Genomic DNA, 12,510 nt, shown 5'->3' with positions numbered 1-12,510 from the left:
CACATTACCAGAATAATTCATTCATGCATGTAAGTTTTCCTGTAGTGATTGTGAGGCGGCAAGACACTGAACTACTTGAGCATCTCTGCTGTCTTCATTGTCCAGAGACCACCATTTATCTGCATCTGCTTACTCCGGAAGCTGTCTGTATGCTCTTTCATGGTGGGTACTAGTCAATTGGTATCATGTCCCCCCCCCCCCCTTCTGATTACAGTCGTGGGCAGCGAGCAGGAAGGCAGACGAACAGCATGCCTTCATATACCCAAAATATCTGCAGTATTACTGTCGTGGTCTTGTTGCGAGACATATGCGGGAAGGAATAATATTATATGAATGTGTGGTATCTGTTCTTTTGGACATGTCTGGAAGAACAGACACCACTCTCTATATATATGATACACCTCGATGGTATATGCATCCACACCAGTCAATGTAGTTGCACATTTATGTTCGACCACCAGTGGGAATCTAAAATTAGAGAGCAAGGAGACATGGCTGGAGATTACAGTTAAGTGGTGGCTCTACGTGGGAATGTGGGTCGGCCGGGTATCGGTCCGAGATAATCCGCGCATTTGCTATGAACACTGTGTCTGGGTGCCGCAGTGGTTAATCCAACTGCCTCGTAAGCCAGAGATCCCATTTTCGAATCCTCGAATCCGAGTGCGGCACATATTTTCAGTAGCCGCTGCTGATTCCACTTAAAGTCCCGATGCGGCTAATATGGTCAGTTCCTTCCTCATTCTTTCTTTTCTCTCCCCTCCATCTTCGATTTACATAATAAAGGAATAAGAACTTCTTGACGTGTTCTGAATTTAATGTTCTGGGATATTCAAGAGTGGGTCGCGCAAGTGTTCTGTACATGATCTGCTTTATAGGTGAGGTACACTTTCCTAGAATTCTCCCAATAAAGCGAAGTCTACCAGTCACTATTTTTACAACCGACCTGCAATGCTAGATTCATTTGATCTCATTTCATATACAGGGTGGTATTATAGATCTGAACGAAAGACGCAAAGCAGAGGGCAATGATCCTCTGAAAGGGCACGGCCGACTTCCTTCCCTAATCCGATGATACCGATGACCACGCTGTCTGGTCTCCTTCCCCAAACAACCAACCAACCAACCAGAGGGCAATGAAATAAGAAAATAGTTTTAGTAAACATGCGTCTGGAATCAAATGGTGTCCCCGATACGACGTATTACGACTCAATACATGAAAATACCCCCGATGATGCAAACACCAGATATCCACAAACACACTACACTGAGTGATCACATGGGCGCCACTCACGTGAAGGCAGGCATCAGCACGCCCTCTATCGACATGTTCAGACATCCCAGGCGTTTTCTCAATGCATCGAAAAACATTCACAATGTATTTCCGGAGGTTACTGACATTGTCGAGAGGGCTGGAACATACCAAAACTTTTAAATATACCTAGAAAAAAACAATTTACAATGGGTTCAAGATGAGGATCTGGGAGGCCACGGTATTGGCGAACAATGGCCGAGACACTTGTCGAAACGCTGGCCGTGGTGGCCGAGCGGTTCTAGGCGCTTCAGTCCGGAACCACGTGACTGCTACGGTCGCAGGTTCGAATCCTGCGTCGGGCATGGATGTGTGTGATGTCCTTAGGTTAGTTAGGTTTAAGTAGTTCTAAGTTCTAGGGGACTGATGACCTCAGATGTTATGTCCCATAGTGCTCAGAGCCATTTGAACCATTTGAACTTGTCGAAACGCTGTTTACAAGTACTTACGCATCCGGAATGATAATAGTATCAAATGAGGGCAGTTTATCGTTATGTAATTTATGCCTCACTTGCGGTGTTTTGATATAAATGTAGTCTTAGACATTATCAATGTTGTTACATTGGCATGAGTGCAGTTGTTCCCGGGTCTATGTTTATTAGGGTTGATCGCTTGTTTCTTTGTCCTCTGCCCGCCCCTTTCGTTTGTGCTCATTACAGTCAAACAACTTGTATACTACTGACGCTGTATTTGAACAGGACGGGATTTTATTTCCCTCTCATTTGCATTCGCTTACATATTTCCACATTCAGAAAAAGCTGCTATTCATCATGCCAAATAGAAATTCTTTCCGGCTCATGTTGCAACTTCATACAATCAGTTAACGACGACTGCTGTTGTAAAACTGCCGTAGGCTATGGTAGTCTATGGTAAGATATGGCACACTACGGTAATTTTCCTACTACCTTTGGTCAGTTAAGATCGCAACCACGTTACCTGTACGTTAGGTGGGCTGCAGATCTATCGGGCGTTACCTCATTTCGATCGCTTTGTTTGCGTATGCGATCAGTCTCCTACTAGACTCCCCCAGAAAGCGGAAGCGTTGAGCTGTCTAGAAACAGTGAGGATATATAAGGGGCCACGTAACCTGAGGAACATTTTTGTTCTACATGGTTATCCAGCTACCCGTTACTTAAAAATAAACAATATTTATAACAAAATGGGAATTGTCGATTTTTAATTCGGGTTTTGTTCGAAAATTGTTGATGCGCAACGTGAAACAGATGGATGTTGCAAAAATAAAAAAAATAAAAGTACAGATTTATCATATAGCGCTAGAAAACGCAGTTTCTTCAAAACAAAAGTTAAAATTAAAGACGGAAAAAACGCAAAGAAAACGTATCAAACATCGCTTCAATATTTCCTCGAGCTTATATAAGACATTTTTCTGTTAATGTTGAGCAACTTTCGCACTTATCTTTAAATATAAAAGGCAATGTTCTGACTGACTGGCTGACTTACTGGCTCACTCATCATCGCCCTGCCCAAACCACTCAGGAGAGAAACAGGAAATTTGGAGAAGGTGTGGATCTTGTACTGTACGCGTCGTTCAAGAAGGGCTTTTTCGAAATTACAACCCGAAGGGGTGAAATAGGGGAAGGAGGTTTCTTTAAAGAAATGTCGCTATTAAGGCCATTTTGATGCTAGACCAACGAAAATTAGTATTTGGTTTCTTGGTCAGAAATAAAGAAATACCTGTTTCAGTATTTTTCGAAATTTAACCCCATTGGGGGTAAAATAGTGGGTAAAAGCGTTTTTTTTTCGAATATGTAATTATTAAGGAACTACTAAAGTATTTTTAAAGCTACATCTATGAATAATGGTATTTGACTTCTTGCCTACAAATAAAAAAATCTATGTTTCAGTGATTTTAGAAAATGAACACCTAAGGGAGTTAAATAGGTGATGAGACCTTTTATGACAATATTTTTTTACAAATGCATTTTTGAAGCAAAATCTATGAAAATTTAAATTTGGCTTCTCAACTAGAAATAAAAAAATTATGTGTTTCACTGTTTCTGGAAACTCAACCCCTAAGGGAGTTTAAAAGTTTAGAAAGTATTCTGTAACTGGAGCACAGCGATCAGTATAAAATGCTAAAAATCAAATAAAAACAGTCTCGATTGCGTTTTCTGAATTTTTATGTGATAGCAATCGGTTACGGCCCTTTCCTTAGACCATCTTCAGGCTTTTGACGGACGAAATCCTTAGAAATAAGATTGTCAACCTTACTTCTGAGGATCTCCCAAGATGGTCCGAACGGCCGAAACCAGTTGCTAACAAATAAAACATCTGAAACTGTGATCGAGACTGTTTTTATTTGATTTTTACCTTAATGGAGTGCAACAGGGAGTGAAAATTTTTAAGAAAATATTTCTTTACAACATAAAAATTTTTAAAGGTAAACTTATGAAAACTGATAAGTCATTTCTCGGTTAGATATAAAGATATATTTCTTAAAGGATGAAAGTACAAATTAAAATATCTCCACAAGAACCCAAAAAGCATGATTAACAAAAACTTCGGACTCAGCTAAGAGAATCACTTCTTGGTCAGAAGTACCTTCGGAAAAGACAATGCTTATACGGCATTAATTAGCGTGAAAAGCTTAGGCAGTGTTTCACCTTGTAAACAACATAAAAATTCGATTAAATGAAAACAAAACAAAAAAAACTCTGCAGGCCATACAATCTATGCGAGCGAAGAAGTTGGTGCTAAGCCAGTCAAGAATAACAGGAAACTCTTGCCTTTGATCATGATGAAGAAAGTTCTCTTCAGTACAAAATAACAGCAATAGTTTTTTGTGTTTGCGCGTCTAAACTGTATTTGCATCAAAAGTGATTGCTTTGGTTACATAAAAGCTCAGAAGGTACGCGAGCAGCTAATTTTTATTACTTAAAAAATGCAGTTTGTATTTTGTTGGCTAATAAAATACGCAGCGGATTAACATCGAACGATGTGCAGTTCTAATTATGTGCAAAACAAACAGATTAACAAACAAAAAACAATGAGAAGTCTTCGGCTCCCTGTTTCTCCTTTACACATTCATTTATGCTTCTTTCCTTACTGATACTGTCAATACTACCAGTATCCCTACCGTTCATTTCGTCATTTATGTACTCCCAAAACCGTAGTTTTGGCAGAGCGCAACTCTAACTACACATTCCCTGTACTGTAGCGTCAACGACAAACAGTCGTTGCCTGCTGCTCACCCTACACAGCCTCATTACTAGTGAACCATGGCTGTCACAAATATCAGTTCCGTTAGCCAAAAAGAAGAAAAAAAAAGTGGGGAAGGGGACGTGGGTTTTGGGATAAGGGTGCGACACACGAGAAGACCGTGTCAGGTGACCCAGTGTTTGTGAAGTGTAGAGACATAGGCAGGGGCCGGAAGCGGGAGGCGGCGTCGGCGTCGGCGTCGGCCCGTGGAGCACCGCTCGAGGGCGCCAGCGGCGTCAATCAATGCGCGCCACACCGCTGGCGCCACGGAGCTGGCGCCACCGACAGCGCCCCGCCGGGCTCGACGCTCGGGGCGCGGGCGTGCTTTCCAGCCCAAAGCGGCAAACGTTCAGCAAGTCACAGCCGCCGATCGACTTCCTCTGGCGCTGTGGCCACTGCCGCAGGTTCGTAGGGGACTGCACACAGCCACGATCTAAAAGGCCGGGGAAACGGCTCCCACATCTTTGCCGAGATAGGGCAGAAGACGGATTCTCAACTCGACCTATAGTCACTACTCTTGTATCCACGAAAGGAGGAATAAGTACAACAACTGCGTTGTCGCTGTGTTTATAGATACGTAGTTCACTAAAGTCATTCTCAATGGAGAGAAGTCTTCCGAAGTAAGCGTGATTTCAGATATGCCGCAGGGAGTGCCGTAGGACCGTTGCTATTCACAATATGTATAAATGACCTTGTGGATAACATCGGAATTCACTGAAGCTTTTTGCGGATGATGCTCCAGTATATCGAGAGGTTGTAACAATGGAAAATTGTACTGAAATGTAGGAGGATCTGCAACGAACTGACGCATGGTGCAGGGAAAGGCAGTTGAATCTCAATTTAGACAAGTGTAATGTGTTGCGAATACATAGAAAGGAAGATCCTTTATCATTTAGCTACAATATAGCAGGTCAGGAACTGGAAGCAGTTAATTCCATAAATTGTCAGGGAGTAGGCCTTAGGAGTGATTTAAAATGGAACGACCATTTAAAATTAATCGTCGGTAAAGCAGATGCCACAGTGAGATTCATTGGAGGAATCCTAAGGAAATGCAGTCCGAAAACAAAGGAAGTAGGTTACAGTACACCTGTTCACCCACTGCTTGAATACTGCTCAGCGGTGAGGGATCCGTACCAGATAGGGTTGATAGAAGATATGGAGAAGATCCAACGGAGAGCAGCGCGCTTCGTTACAGGGTCATTTAGTAATCGCGAAAGCGTTACGGAGATGATAGGTAAACTCCAGTGGAAGACTCTGCAGGAGAGACACTCAATAGCTCGGTACGGGCTTTTCTTGAAGTTTCGAGAACATACCTTCACCGAGGAGTCAGGCAGTATATTGCTCCCTCCTACACATATCTCGCGAAGAGACCATGAGGATAAAATCAGAGGGATCAGAGCCCACACAGAGGCATACCGACGATATTTCTTTCCACGAACAATACGAGACTGGAATAGAAGGGAGAACCGATAGAGGTACTCAAGGTACCCTCCGCCACACGCCGTCAGGTGGCTTGCGGAATATGCATGTAGATGTAGATGTATCACAAATCACACTTCTGCTACTGAAAAACTTCACAAATCTCTAATTTTTTAGAACACATCTGGTGGAGAAAGAGCGGCTTGGCTAAAAGTAATTTAAAAATGTATTAGAAAGGAACCCGACAGCACTAAAACATTTGTTTACAATAGTTGTCGGTTTCGGTCGAATGTGATCATCCTTCAGACAATTTATACCGTGATGATAAGCGGTGGCGGTGGACGGAGTGACGTTCGTGGAGTTATGACACCTGTGCTGTTCACCGCCACAGCCTACCTCATGCAATAAATGGTCTGAAGATGGTCACATTCTGATACAAATTTATTATAACTGTAAATAAGTGTTTTTAAAATTAGCTAATCTAGCGTGTAAATAAGGCAGCGCGAATTGGACACAATTCATTACAGCATCGCATGTAACGATCGTGATATCAATAAAAAAAATTAAATACTGACCAAAAAAGAATGCGAGGAATCGATATACGTCGATGAAAAGTGAAAAAAGAGCCCGACGCAAAATCGATATGCATTGTAATTTGAAAGACTCTTTTTTCCCTGTGTTTTATAACCTGTGATGTTGAAACTATAGGCGTGTTCCCAGTGCTGTGTGTTCAACTTTTGTACCATAACGCTATGGATCAATGCATCGCTAAACCGAGTTTCACCTGAATTAATTTTTCCTTCCAGAGTGAATTTTCACTCTGCACCGGAGTGTGCGCTTATCTCATACTTTCTGCCAGATTAAAATTGTGTACTGGAGCAGGCGTCAGACCTGGCAACTTAGCTTTTCGCGGGCGGGTTCTTGGGCGACCGTACTGGTGAACAAAAGAAATGAGCCTGAACTTGCCCGTGAAAGGTAAAGGTTCTAGATTCAAGGCCCAGTACGGCAAACACTTTTAATATCCCAGGAAGTTTCAAATGTTTTCTTCTTCACAGACCAACAATCACTTCTAGTGAATCCTAACAGTTTTCGCCGGCCGGAGTGGCCGAGCGGTTAAAGGCGCTACAGTCTGGAACCGCGCGACCGCTACGGTCGCAGGTTCGAATCCTGCCTCGGGCATGGATGTGTGTGATGTCCTTAGGTTAGTTAGGTTTAAGTAGTTCTAAGTTCTAGGGGACTGATGACCGCAGCAGTTAAGTCCCATAGTGCTCAGAGCCATTTGAACCAACCTAACAGTTTTCTATTAAAACAGGTTACCTCCATGAATAGGATTTCCTGTCACACAGTTTATCTCACTGGTCTGAATATACAACACTCAATACGCCAGAACGGACACGAGACGCCAAAATTCGAGCTACGCTCGAGTAAATGCCTTTTAACGGTATGTGACCTTACAGGTATATAAACAAAGAATACTCCGGCAATTATACGGTTAGTATTCCATTTCCCCTAATACATCATGAAATACATGCCGATAGAGACGAGATGTATCGCTAAACTATTGTACCATAAGAATAATGTTACATAGCCTAGACAGGGAAATTTACTGTTCGTCTAAAATACCGGACGCACTCATGAAACAGTATCGTATGATGCCAATTCCGCGCATTTCCGGACGGAAACCGTTACAGCCTGTAGTCGTCACATGCGGCATTTAAAGAATGTTTCTTAGCTCCTACAGCGAGTAATTCTTACGTGTTATTCCAGTCACTTGGACTTAGAAGAGAAAGGCGCTATTGATTGTCACATATGCTAAACTTTTCCTCGTTTATCACCCAACCGTTATTGATCTAGAGCGCTCTTTCAAGTTTTTTTTCAAATGGCTCTGAGCACTATGGGACTCAACTGCTGAGATCATTAGTCCCCTAGAACTTAGAACTAGTTAAACCTAACTAACCTAAGGACATCACAAACAACCATGCCCGAGGCAGGATTCGAACCTGCGACCGTAGCGGTCTTGCGGTTCTAGACTGCAGCGCCTTTAACCGCACGGCCACTTCGGCCGGCTCTTTCAAGTTTGTGGATGCGTGCTTTTAGCGTATGGAGTGGAATAAATGCCTGCGCTTTCGTGTCTCAGATCTAGTTGCTATTACCGCCACTGTGTAGTGTTTTCTTGATGGGAGTAGAACGCCGCTCGTCCAACCTCGGAAAGACAGTTAAGGTGTTACTTGTGTGAAAAGACACAGCCCCGCCTCACAGTGACTGCGACATTCGCCTCATTACTGACCTCTCACTGTGTCTTTAGCAAAACATTAAGGAACGTCCGATCTGCCGCGCCTGATTCCCTGCATCTTTCCAGAGCTCACTTCATGGAACAAGCCGTGTTTTTTTGAAGATGGCTCGGCAACGGAAATGGAAAATTTCCAGCGTGTACTCGTCGACGGCTTAGTAGCTTCCGTGGTAGTGACTCATATTACGTAATCGGAAAAGTCATGTGAATCTAGATCAACATTTATACCCCGTACGCCTGACTGCGCGTGCGACGTGTATCACTACCACTTTCGCCTCTCTCCTCCGCCATTCACGAATGATCCACGAAAGAAGAGAAAAAAGAAACATGACCTTTGGTAATCCTCTGTGTAACCTCAAAATTCGCTGACTTTACAGTCAAAATAATGTCATGAGATATCTGTGGGAGGATGAATTACATTGCTTGACTCTTGTCGGAACGAGCGCTTACGTAATGCACAGTAGCAAGCCTCTCCGTAAAATGCAGCGCGCTGCTCTGGCCAGCTATTGTAATTACTTTTCCCCGCCTTTACTCTAAATCAATCCAGCGAATACCGTACGGTTTCTTCGGTGGGTAACGGCCCATTGCCTTTCGGCTTTATTGTCCGGACTGCGTCTCTGATGGAATCATTACTCGAAGACAAAGGGTTTGAGGAGGAAAGTGTTGCAAACCACGCGGCGAAGTATCACTACCTGTGTTACAGCCGGAATAGTGTGTCACGGAATTATATCGAAAATATAATACGTACCGTAGCAACTTCAGTAAAAGTCTTGATCGCAGTGATCATTTTTACTTCGTTACTGGTTTCGGCGATTAACAGAACATCTTCAGAGCTTTACTATTATAGTTAAATCTGTAATGTGTCAATCTCTCTTTGTTAGTGAAATACAGAACTGTGAAACGCTCGTCGATAGATTGATTTTGTTACAGATTTTCAGTAAGAGTGGATTTCAGATCCCATTCTGGCGATGCAGATTTCAATTTTCTGTGATTTCCTAAATCGTTCAATAGAAATCCACGACTGTTATTTTGAAAAGGTCATGGCCGAATTCCCGCCCACCTTTTTCCACTCCGTACTTGCACTTCGCTCTCCGTTGAGTTCGTCGTGGACAGTATGTTAAGTCGAGTCATCCTTCCGCTATACGATGGGGAACGATATCTAAACATAACCAACTTCCTGTATTTCTACCATTTCAAAAATTTCAGACAGTGATTTTTGCTCCTGACAGATAAACCTGATGATACCGCTGTGAAAGCGCCAATAAAGCACCTTCATATATCTAAGCGGCTTTTGAGAACACCTCATCAGTCTTGACTTTTTAATTTTTATAATTTTTTTGGTAATTTGACGGTTATTGAGTACTGAGTTTTGTTATTACAACGGTGTGTGAGCTTACTAAAAGTTTAAACGAGCTATGAAATAAAAATAATCACTGGAAATTAAGACTGTTTAGAAATCTAATAAGTGCAATCCAGAAACTGATGACACTTACTGGGACATTAAAATTGTTTGCCGTACCAGGAATCGAACTTAGTGCCTTCATGTTCTACAACCAATTCTCTCACTGACTGAGATATCCAGGCACGCCTCACAGCCAATCCACACAGCTTTGCTACCATCAGTACTGCTCCCCTACTTTCCAAACTTCACAGAAGTTCTCCTACATATCTTGCGAGACTAGCAATTCTGGAAGAAAGGACATTGCCTGTGGGCGCATGTCGTGAGTCGTGCCCGGATAGTCCGTCAGTAAGAGCACTACCCACGAAACGCAAAAGTTCCTGGTTCGAATCCCGGTCCAGCACTTGGTTTCAAATTGCCAAGAAGTTTCAAAACATCGCACACTCCGCTGCAGAATTCTTCAATAGGCGTGATGTCGACCATCGCGAAGAGTGAGCAATGTAAGAGCTGATCACTTGGTTAGGGATGTGAAAATGTCCAGGGTCGGAGCCGGAAACTGGACAGTGGCCAGTGGATAAGGAGGGCATGAGGGCCACTGGTTGCACAGTAGACGCCTCCCTCTGGAATGTATCGCCGGCAGCGGCGCGGCGGCTGCTGCTCGCTTGCCGCAGCGCGGAAGCCCCCGTGTGGCGCCAGCAGCGGCCGCTGCCGCCCCCGGCAAGATGGCCGACGGCGGCGAAGCTAGGCGCGGCGCGGCGCTGGAGGCGGCTGGCTTGGCTTACTCGTTGTGCGGGATGTCCTCGTCCTGCTCGAGGGAGGTCCGCGCGAGCACGGCGAGCACGAGCAGCAGCGCGGGCGCCGGGGAGCGCGCGGCCGCCATGGCGCGAGACGCGGAGAGCGGCGGCGGGGGCGGCGGGGCGGAGGCGGAGGCGGTGGCGGCGGGGGCGGCAACGGGCTGCCGGCGTGACGTGTTCTGCGCGGGGGCCGCCGCTCGACTGGCGCTGCCGCCGCCGCCCGGGACCGCCGCCGCCGTCGCCGCCGCCAGCCAGCCTCCGCTCGCGCGCATGCGCAAGGGCGCCCCTTCCCACACTTCCTCTATTGTCATTTTACTCCATTTCTTCACTTATCCTTCCATTTACATTTACATCTGCACGCCGTAAATCACTGCCCCCGTGCGTGGCAGAAGGTACTGGCCGCCGATATTCTTCACTGCTTGTTCTGTTTCAGTGGCTATTCCGGGGGTGGAAAGAGAGAATGTCCGTTGTCTTAACTACGCCCTCTTATTTCTCTTGCAAACACAACCGCTTCCCAGAGAAAAACACATTGTCATTAGACGTTTGAGGTCCACTACGTAAGTGGATTGTGCGTGCAAGGACGCATGGGTTTCCGCAGCTGTGTGTGTGTGTGTGTGTGTGTGTGTGTGTGTGTGTGTGTACGACGGTAGAAGGCTACGTAGTGGAATAGTTAAATTAAGTAATTAATTTTCAAAACTGTTTATTGCTACCTCTGTTATCTCGCTATCTCAAGTTAAATTGTTAATCTTCACCGTAATGGAATTTTAAGCTCTGTTCCCGTGCTTGAGGAATATAATAATGAATTAAAGAGTATCCTCCTCTTTCCAAGAACACAGTTCTTGTTTTGCTTAATACTCAAATATCTTTTTAAAAAAATGGTTCAAATGGCTCTGAGCACTATGGGACTTAACTTCTTAGGTCATCAGTCCCCTAGAACTTAGAACTACTTAAACCTAACTAACCTAAGGACATCACACACATCCATGCCCGAATCAGGATTCGAACCTGCGACCGTAGCGGTTGCGCGGTTCCAGACTGTAGCGCCTAGAACCGCTCGTGAGACATAAATGCGGCCTAGGCGACTGGCTGAGCGACTAGTAAGGTATGTGGGTCCAGGACGGTCACCATACATTTTATTCCAAGTATCGGTAAGAGGCAGATCTCGAAACATTAGCCGAAGTTCTTGAGAAGTCGAGAAATGTGGGACTTGGTCTTTGGGGTGGAGCACACAGTTAAAGGCAATTCCGTCACACACTAGTACTGCCGTACCGCCGGTGAAATACACTCCTGGAAATTGAAATAAGAACACCGTGAATTCATTGTCCCAGGAAGTGGAAACTTTATTGACACATTCCTGGGGTCAGATACATCACATGATCACACTGACAGAACCACAGGCACATAGACACAGGCAACAGAGCATGCACAATGTCGGCACTAGTACAGTGTATATCCACCTTTCGCAGCAATGCAGGCTGCTATTCTCCCATGGAGACGATCGTAGAGATGCTGGATGTAGTCCTGTGGAACGGCTTGCCATGCCATTTCCACCTGGCGCCTCAGTTGGACCAGCGTTCGTGCTGGACGTGCAGACCGCGTGAGACGACGCTTCATCCAGTCCCAAACATGCTCAATGGGGGACAGATCCGGAGATCTTGCTGGCCAGGGTAGTTGACTTACACCTTCTAGAGCACGTTGGGTGGCACGGGATACATGCGGACGTGCATTGTCCTGTTGGAACAGCAAGTTCCCTTGCCGGTCTAGGAATGGTAGAACGATGGGTTCGATGACGGTTTGGATGTACCGTGCACTATTCAGTGTCCCCTCGACGATCACCAGTGGTGTACGGCCAGTGTAGGCGATCGCTCCCCACACCATGATGCCGGGTGTTGGCCCTGTGTGCCTCGGTCGTATGCAGGCCTGATTGTGGCGCTCACCTGCACGGCGCCAAACACGCATACGACCATCATTGGCACCAAGGCAGAAGCGACTCTCATCACTGAAGACGACACGTCTCCATTCGTCCCTCCATTCACGCCTGTCGCGACACCGCTGGAGGCGGGCTGCACGATGTTGGGGC

The 12,510-nt window shown here is 45.2% G+C and overlaps 1 protein-coding gene across 1 annotated transcript in view; it reads right to left on the bottom strand.

Moving 5' to 3' along the window:
• LOC126481176 (voltage-dependent calcium channel subunit alpha-2/delta-3) overlaps positions 1 to 10,459 on the bottom strand; it is an 885,717-nt gene extending 875,258 nt beyond the window's left edge. Inside the window, exon 1 of the mRNA XM_050104748.1 lies at positions 10,419 to 10,459. The gene's annotated coding sequence lies outside the window, so the exon portion shown is untranslated. The remainder of the gene's footprint in view (positions 1 to 10,418) is intronic.
• Positions 10,460 to 12,510: the final 2,051 nt, after the last annotated feature.

The sequence above is a fragment of the Schistocerca serialis genome, chromosome 5 (assembly GCF_023864345.2).
Source record: "Schistocerca serialis cubense isolate TAMUIC-IGC-003099 chromosome 5, iqSchSeri2.2, whole genome shotgun sequence".
In the NCBI taxonomy this organism is placed as follows: domain Eukaryota; kingdom Metazoa; phylum Arthropoda; class Insecta; order Orthoptera; family Acrididae; genus Schistocerca; species Schistocerca serialis.
This window is presented reverse-complemented; position numbering and strand designations above follow the sequence as displayed.